This window comes from Phyllobates terribilis, unplaced genomic scaffold (genome assembly GCF_046119375.1).
Source record: "Phyllobates terribilis strain yellow unplaced genomic scaffold, ASM4611937v1 Scaffold_31__1_contigs__length_13893835, whole genome shotgun sequence".
NCBI classification, from domain to species: domain Eukaryota; kingdom Metazoa; phylum Chordata; class Amphibia; order Anura; family Dendrobatidae; genus Phyllobates; species Phyllobates terribilis.
The window spans coordinates 13,308,583-13,316,968 of NW_027362791.1; positions in this window are offsets into that span (position 1 = coordinate 13,308,583).

The window sequence follows — 8,386 nt, forward strand, 5'->3', positions numbered from 1 at the left end:
GGGCAAATTGCTCTGGAACTGAAATCGGAATGCTCACTGACATTTCCCCTATCTGAAAGTCTGATAAACGCTGGAGAAATGACTAAGTCCAAAAAAAAATGTTTTTCAACCTTTTTCAATTTTAACCCCGTGGGATATATATTCTACCCACACACATTTGGAACTCTCCTGGGGTACCCTCACACATATTATTCCCTCATTTAGTGGATATTTTCACAAAAAAGTGAAATTTTCAAAAATCCAAAATATTGGCTGAAAACGACTAAATATCAAGGACTCATTGGGCGAATTGCTCTGGAACAGAAATCGGAACGCTCACTGACATTTCCCCTATCTGAAAGTCTGATAAACCCCGGAAAAATGACTAAGTCCAAGAAAAAAAATTTTTAAACTTTTTTAAATTTTACCCCGTGGGATATATATTCTACCCACACACATTTGGAACTCTCCTGGGGTACCCACACACATATTATTCCCTCATTTAGTGGATATTTTCACAAAAAAGTGAAATTTTCAAAAATCCAAAATATTGGCTGAAAACGACGAAATTTCAAGGACTCATTGGGCGTATCGCTTTGGAACTGAAATCGGAATGCTCACTGACATTTCCCCTATCTGAAAGTCTGATAAACGCCGGAAAAATGACTAAGTCCAAGAAAAAATTTTTTTAAACTTTTTTCTATTTTACCCCGTGGGATATATATTCTACCCACACACATTTGGAACTCTCCTGGGGTACCCTCACACATATTATTCCCTCATTTAGTGGATATTTTCACAAAAAAGTGAAATTTCCAAAAATACAGAAAATTGGCTGAAAACGACTAAATATCAAGGACTCATTGGGCGAATCGCTCTGGAACTGAAATCGGAATGCTCACTGATATTTGCCCTATCTGAAAGTCTGATAAACGCAGGAAAAATGACTAAGTCCAAAAAAAAAAATTTTCAACTTTTTTCAATTTTATCCCGTGGGATATATATTCTACCCACACACATTTGGTACTCTCCTGGGGTACCCTCACACATATTATTCCCTCATTTAGTGGATATTTTCACAAAAAAGTGAAATTTTCAAAAATCCAAAATATTGGCTGAAAACGACTAAATATCAAGGACTCATTGGGCGAATCGCTCTGGAACTGAAATCGGAATGCTCACTGACATTTCCCCTATCTGAAAGTCTGATAAACCCCGGAAAAATGACTAAGTCCAAGAAAAAAATTTTTTAAACTTTTTTAAATTTTACCCCGTGGGATATATATTCTACCCACACACATTTGGAACTCTCCTGGGGTACCCTCACACATTTTATTCCCTCGTTTAGTGGATATTTTCACAAAAAAGTGAAATTTTCAAAAATCCAAAATATTGGCTGAAAACGACTAAATATCAAGGACTCATTGGGCGAATCGCTCTGGAACTGAAATCGGAACGCTCACTGACATTTCCCCTATCTGAAAGTCTGATAAACGCCGGAAAAATGACTAAGTCCAAAAAAAAATGTTTTTCAACTTTTTTCAATTTTACCCCCGTGGGATATATATTCTACCCACACACATTTGGAACTCTCCTGTGGTACCCTCACACATATTATTCCCTCATTTAGTGGATATTTTCACAAAAAAGTGAAATTTCCAAAAATACAGAAAATTGGCTGAAAACGACTAAATATCAAGGACTCATTGGGCGAATCGCTCTGGAACTGAAATCGGAATGCTCACTGACATTTCCCCTATCTGAAAGTCTGATAAACGCCGGAAAAATTACTAAATCCCCAAAAAAATGTTTTTCAACTTTTTTCAATTTTACCCCCGTGGGATATATATTCTACCCACACACATTTGGAACTCTCCTGTGGTACCCTCACACATATTATTCCCTCATTTAGTGGATATTTTCACAAAAAAGTGAAATTTTCAAAAATCCAAAATATTGGCTGAAAACGACTAAATATCAAGGACTCATTGGGCGAATCGCTCTGGAACAGAAATCGGAACGCTCACTGACATTTCCCCTATCTGAAAGTCTGATAAACCCCGGAAAAATGACTAAGTCCAAGAAAAAAATTTTTTAAACTTTTTTAAATTTTACCCCGTGGGATATATATTCTACCCACACACATTTGGAACTCTCCTGGGGTACCCTCACACATATTATTCCCTCATTTAGTGGATATTTTCACAAAAAAGTGAAATTTTCAAAAATCCTAAATATTGGCTGAAAACGACGAAATTTCAAGGACTCATTGGGCGAATCGCTCTGGAACTGAAATCGGAATGCTCACTGACATTTCCCCTATCTGAAAGTCTGATAAACCCCGGAAAAATGACTAAGTCCAAGAAAAAATTTTTTTAAACTTTTTTAAATTTTACCCCGTGGGATATATATTCTACCCACACACATTTGGAACTCTCCTGGGGTACCCTCACACATTTTATTCCCTCGTTTAGTGGATATTTTCACAAAAAAGTGAAATTTTCAAAAATCCAAAATATTGGCTGAAAACGACTAAATATCAAGGACTCATTGGACGAATCGCTCTGGAACTGAAATCGGAACGCTCACTGACATTTCCCCTATCTGAAAGTCTGATAAACGCCGGAAAAATGACTAAGTCCAAAAAAAAATGTTTTTCAACTTTTTTCAATTTTACCCCCGTGGGATATATATTCTACCCACACACATTTGGAACTCTCCTGTGGTACCCTCACACATATTATTCCCTCATTTAGTGGATATTTTCACAAAAAAGTGAAATTTCCAAAAATACAGAAAATTGGCTGAAAACGACTAAATATCAAGGACTCATTGGGCGAATCGCTCTGGAACTGAAATCGGAATGCTCACTGACATTTCCCCTATCTGAAAGTCTGATAAACGCCGGAAAAATTACTAAATCCCCAAAAAAATGTTTTTCAACTTTTTTCAATTTTACCCCCGTGGGATATATATTCTACCCACACACATTTGGAACTCTCCTGTGGTACCCTCACACATATTATTCCCTCATTTAGTGGATATTTTCACAAAAAAGTGAAATTTTCAAAAATCCAAAATATTGGCTGAAAACGACTAAATATCAAGGACTCATTGGGCGAATCGCTCTGGAACAGAAATCGGAACGCTCACTGACATTTCCCCTATCTGAAAGTCTGATAAACCCCGGAAAAATGACTAAGTCCAAGAAAAAAATTTTTTAAACTTTTTTAAATTTTACCCCGTGGGATATATATTCTACCCACACACATTTGGAACTCTCCTGGGGTACCCTCACACATATTATTCCCTCATTTAGTGGATATTTTCACAAAAAAGTGAAATTTTCAAAAATCCTAAATATTGGCTGAAAACGACGAAATTTCAAGGACTCATTGGGCGAATCGCTCTGGAACTGAAATCGGAATGCTCACTGACATTTCCCCTATCTGAAAGTCTGATAAACGCCGGAAAAATGACTAAGTCCAAGAAAAAATTTTTTTAAACTTTTTTCTATTTTACCCCGTGGGATATATATTCTACCCACACACATTTGGAACTCTCCTGGGGTACCCTCACACATATTATTCCCTCATTTAGTGGATATTTTCACAAAAAAGTGAAATTTTCAAAAATCCTAAATATTGGCTGAAAACGACGAAATTTCAAGGACTCATTGGGCGAATCGCTCTGGAACTGAAATCGGAATGCTCACTGACATTTCCCCTATCTGAAAGTCTGATAAACGCCGGAAAAATGACTAAGTCGAAGAAAAATTTTTTTTAAACTTTTTTCTATTTTACCCCGTGGGATATATATTCTACCCACACACATTTGGAACTCTCCTGGGGTACCCTCACACATATTATTCCCTCATTTAGTGGATATTTTCACAAAAAAGTGAAATTTCCAAAAATACAGAAAATTGGCTGAAAACGACTAAATATCAAGGACTCATTGGACGAATCGCTCTGGAACTGAAATCGGAATGCTCACTGATATTTGCCCTATCTGAAAGTCTGATAAACGCAGGAAAAATGACTAAGTCCAAAAAAAAAAATTTTCAACTTTTTTCAATTTTATCCCGTGGGATATATATTCTACCCACACACATTTGGTACTCTCCTGGGGTACCCTCACACATATTATTCCCTCATTTAGTGGATATTTTCACAAAAAAGTGAAATTTTCAAAAATCCAAAATATTGGCTGAAAACGACTAAATATCAAGGACTCATTGGGCGAATCGCTCTGGAACAGAAATCGGAACGCTCACTGACATTTCCCCTATCTGAAAGTCTGATAAACCCCGGAAAAATGACTAAGTCCAAGAAAAAAATTTTTTAAACTTTTTTAAATTTTACCCCGTGGGATATATATTCTACCCACACACATTTGGAACTCTCCTGGGGTACCCTCACACATATTATTCCCTCATTTAGTGGATATTTTCACAAAAAAGTGAAATTTTCAAAAATCCTAAATATTGGCTGAAAACGACGAAATTTCAAGGACTCATTGGGCGAATCGCTCTGGAACTGAAATCGGAATGCTCACTGACATTTCCCCTATCTGAAAGTCTGATAAACGCCGGAAAAATGACTAAGTCCAAGAAAAATTTTTTTTAAACTTTTTTCTATTTTACCCCGTGGGATATATATTCTACCCACACACATTTGGAACTCTCCTGGGGTACCCTCACACATATTATTCCCTCATTTAGTGGATATTTTCACAAAAAAGTGAAATTTTCAAAAATCCTAAATATTGGCTGAAAACGACGAAATTTCAAGGACTCATTGGGCGAATCGCTCTGGAACTGAAATCGGAATGCTCACTGACATTTCCCCTATCTGAAAGTCTGATAAACGCCGGAAAAATGACTAAGTCGAAGAAAAATTTTTTTTAAACTTTTTTCTATTTTACCCCGTGGGATATATATTCTACCCACACACATTTGGAACTCTCCTGGGGTACCCTCACACATATTATTCCCTCATTTAGTGGATATTTTCACAAAAAAGTGAAATTTCCAAAAATACAGAAAATTGGCTGAAAACGACTAAATATCAAGGACTCATTGGACGAATCGCTCTGGAACTGAAATCGGAATGCTCACTGATATTTGCCCTATCTGAAAGTCTGATAAACGCAGGAAAAATGACTAAGTCCAAAAAAAAAAATTTTCAACTTTTTTCAATTTTATCCCGTGGGATATATATTCTACCCACACACATTTGGTACTCTCCTGGGGTACCCTCACACATATTATTCCCTCATTTAGTGGATATTTTCACAAAAAAGTGAAATTTTCAAAAATCCAAAATATTGGCTGAAAACGACTAAATATCAAGGACTCATTGGGCGAATCGCTCTGGAACTGAAATCGGAATGCTCACTGACATTTCCCCTATCTGAAAGTCTGATAAACGCCGGAAAAATTACTAAATCCCCAAAAAAATGTTTTTCAACTTTTTTCAATTTTACCCCCGTGGGATATATATTCTACCCACACACATTTGGAACTCTCCTGTGGTACCCTCACACATATTATTCCCTCATTTAGTGGATATTTTCACAAAAAAGTGAAATTTTCAAAAATCCAAAATATTGGCTGAAAACGACTAAATATCAAGGACTCATTGGGCGAATCGCTCTGGAACAGAAATCGGAACGCTCACTGACATTTCCCCTATCTGAAAGTCTGATAAACCCCGGAAAAATGACTAAGTCCAAGAAAAAAATTTTTTAAACTTTTTTAAATTTTACCCCGTGGGATATATATTCTACCCACACACATTTGGAACTCTCCTGGGGTACCCTCACACATATTATTCCCTCATTTAGTGGATATTTTCACAAAAAAGTGAAATTTTCAAAAATCCTAAATATTGGCTGAAAACGACGAAATTTCAAGGACTCATTGGGCGAATCGGTCTGGAACTGAAATCGGAATGCTCACTGACATTTCCCCTATCTGAAAGTCTGATAAACGCCGGAAAAATGACTAAGTCCAAGAAAAAATTTTTTTAAACTTTTTTCTATTTTACCCCGTGGGATATATATTCTACCCACACACATTTGGAACTCTCCTGGGGTACCCTCACACATATTATTCCCTCATTTAGTGGATATTTTCACAAAAAAGTGAAATTTTCAAAAATCCTAAATATTGGCTGAAAACGACGAAATTTCAAGGACTCATTGGGCGAATCGCTCTGGAACTGAAATCGGAATGCTCACTGACATTTACCCTATCTGAAAGTCTGATAAACGCCGGAAAAATGACTAAGTCCAAGAAAAAATTTTTTTAAACTTTTTTCTATTTTACCCCGTGGGATATATATTCTACCCACACACATTTGGAACTCTCCTGGGGTACCCTCACACATATTATTCCCTCATTTAGTGGATATTTTCACAAAAAAGTGAAATTTCCAAAAATACAGAAAATTGGCTGAAAATGACTAAATATCAAGGACTCATTGGACGAATCGCTCTGGAACTGAAATCGGAATGCTCACTGATATTTGCCCTATCTGAAAGTCTGATAAACGCAGGAAAAATGACTAAGTCCAAAAAAAAAAATTTTCAACTTTTTTCAATTTTATCCCGTGGGATATATATTCTACCCACACACATTTGGTACTCTCCTGGGGTACCCTCACACATATTATTCCCTCATTTAGTGGATATTTTCACAAAAAAGTGAAATTTTCAAAAATCCAAAATATTGGCTGAAAACGACTAAATATCAAGGACTCATTGGGCGAATCGCTCTGGAACTGAAATCGGAATGCTCACTGACATTTACCCTATCTGAAAGTCTGATAAACGCCGGAAAAATGACTAAGTCCCAAAAAAAATGCTTTTCAACTTTTTTCAATTTTACCCCCGTGGGATATATATTCTACCCACACACATTTGGAACTCTCCTGTGGTACCCTCACACATATTATTCCCTCATTTAGTGGATATTTTCACAAAAAAGTGAAATTTCCAAAAATACAGAAAATTGGCTGAAAACCACTAAATATCAAGGACTCATTGGGCAAATCGCTCTGGAACTGAAATCGGAATGCTCACTGATATTTGCCCTATCTGAAAGTCTGATGAACGCAGGAAAAATGACTAAGTCCAAAAAAAAAAAATTTTCAACTTTTTTCAATTTTACCCCGTGGGATATATATTCTACCCACACACATTTGGAACTCTCCTGGGGTACCCTCACATATATTATTCCCTGATTTAGTGGATATTTTCACAAAAAAGTGAAATTTTCAAAAGCCAAAATATTGGCTGAAAACGACTAAATATCAAGGACTCATTGGGCGAATCGTTCTGGAACTGAAATCGGAATGCTCACTGACATTTCCCCTATCTGAAAGTCTGATAAACGCTGGAGAAATGACTAAGTCCAAAAAAAAATGTTTTTCAACCTTTTTCAATTTTAACCCCGTGGGATATATATTCTACCCACACACATTTGGAACTCTCCTGGGGTACCCTCACACATATTATTCCCTCATTTAGTGGATATTTTAACAAAAAAGTGAAATTTTCAAACATCAAGAAAATTGGCTGAAAACGACTAAATATCAAGGATTCATTGGGCAAATCGCTCTGGAACTGAAATCGGAATGCTCACTGACATTTCCCCTATCTGAAAGTCTGATAAACGCTGGAAAAATTACTAAGTCCAAAAAAAAATGTTTTTCAACTTTTTTCAATTTTACCCCCGTGGGATATATATTCTACCCACACACATTTGGAACTCTCCTGGGGTACCCTCACACATATTATTCCCTCATTTAGTGGATATTTTCACAAAAAAGTGAAATTTTCAAAAATCCAGAAACTTGGCTGAAAACGACTAAATATCAAGGACTCATTGGGCGAATCGCTCTGGAACTGAAATCGGAATGCTCACTGATATTTGCCCTATCTGAAAGTCTGATAAACGCAGGAAAAATGACTAAGTCCAAAAAAAAAAATTTTCAACTTTTTTCAATTTTATCCCGTGGGATATATATTCTACCCACACAAATTTGGTACTCTCCTGGGGTACCCTCACACATATTATTCCCTCATTTAGTGGATATTTTCACAAAAAAGTGAAATTTTCAAAAATCCAAAATATTGGCTGAAAACGACTAAATATCAAGGACTCATTGGGCGAATCGCTCTGGAACTGAAATCGGAATGCTCACTGACATTTACCCTATCTGAAAGTCTGATAAATGCCGGAAAAATGACTAAGTCCAAGAAAAAATTTTTTTAAACTTTTTTCTATTTTACCCCGTGGGATATATATTCTACCCACACACATTTGGAACTCTCCTGGGGTACCCTCACACATATTATTCCCTCATTTAGTGGATATTTTCACAAAAAAGTGAAATTTCCA